Source organism: Charadrius vociferus, unplaced genomic scaffold, assembly GCF_000708025.1.
Source record: "Charadrius vociferus isolate BGI_N301 unplaced genomic scaffold, ASM70802v2 scaffold1284, whole genome shotgun sequence".
NCBI classification, from domain to species: domain Eukaryota; kingdom Metazoa; phylum Chordata; class Aves; order Charadriiformes; family Charadriidae; genus Charadrius; species Charadrius vociferus.
Window position 1 is genome coordinate 28991 of NW_009648060.1, and position 1294 is coordinate 30284.

Below are 1294 nucleotides of genomic sequence, written 5' to 3' on the forward strand. Positions count from 1 at the left end.
CGCCTCCCGCCCCTTTATTTATTTTCTTTGAAGAGACTCGAATTTCCCGAGCGCGTCTGAAGGGAAAAAAAAAACAAAAAACAAACAAAAACCCGCTACTGTATCACGACATCAATGTGAAATGTCTTGTTCCCATCGTGCACTGATCATGAGTATTGTGTAAAGGATCTACTTGAGTGTGCAAGGAAAGAATCTACATGCTGCTATATGAATACTTTTAGAACAAAAAAAAAACAAAAACAAAAAAAAGAAACAAAAAGAAACTACTAACCTACGGAGGGGGGGGAAAAAAAGAAAAACCCTTCTTTATTCTTTCATTGTTGCTTTTACAGTGGTATTGCGCATGCGAACAGGAGCATTTTGTGTCTTCAAAAAAAAAAAGGAGAAAAAATCACATAAAAAAATAATAATCAAAAGAAAAAAAAACGTTAACGAGAGATGGCTGTAAAAATTACACCCATGCACAAAGACCCGACACCACCCCGATGCCGCAGTCTTGAGCTGGTATTCCCTCATCAGGCCTGGGGACTGATCAGGTTTTTTTGGGGTTTTATTCATATTTTTTTTCTCCGTGTGCACAGTTCTAGTTTAGTTCTGGTCCATCGGGTGTTACACTTGCGGACGAGAGGGAGAAATAACGTGCCATTTATTTTTATTTTTTATTTTTCACTTGAAGCTCTTCATCGCTGTACATTGGACCCCGCTAATGATACATGTGTACGTACGTTTTTTTAGTGCAATCTCTTCTGTAGATCTTTGTTGACCAAACTGGTGGGTATTGTTACTTATTAATTTATATTTGTCTCATTTTGTATGTATGTGTATAGTGTGTTTGTAAGTATGTGTGGTTTATAACCTGACCGACTGTGTCATGGGGCTCAGTGTGCCTGTAATTTAATCCCCTCCCCTTATTTTTATTTATTTTTGTACTGTGCTGATTAAATAAAAATGCACTGACCATCCATTACACGGCAGCGGTTCGTGGCGGAGTCTTTTCTGCAATCCCACACCTCCGCCGCCCCCTTCGCGGCGTTGGCAAATTGGATTTGCTTTGACGAAAGAGGGGTTTAACGCGGCCGCGGGTTTAATCGCGCTCCGGGCGCCGGGGTCACCCCGTGGCTGGGGGCTGACGGGGCTGCGCGAGGCGTCGCGGGGCGAGGAGGAGCATCCGGCACGTGAGAGGGGAAAAAAGCGGGTTATCGGGACGCCAAAACTCCGTTTTCCATCTGTGCATCATCTCACCTGAGCCACCGCGCCAGGCAGAAACTGGGACCGCCATAGTGGGATGCAACTA

At 43.9% G+C, this 1294-nt stretch overlaps 1 protein-coding gene across 1 annotated transcript in view; it reads left to right on the forward strand.

Moving 5' to 3' along the window:
- Nucleotides 1–1294, forward strand: part of PSMD11 (proteasome (prosome, macropain) 26S subunit, non-ATPase, 11) — a gene marked incomplete at its 5' end in the record, with an annotated part of 28083 nt that overhangs the window by 25283 nt on the left and 1506 nt on the right.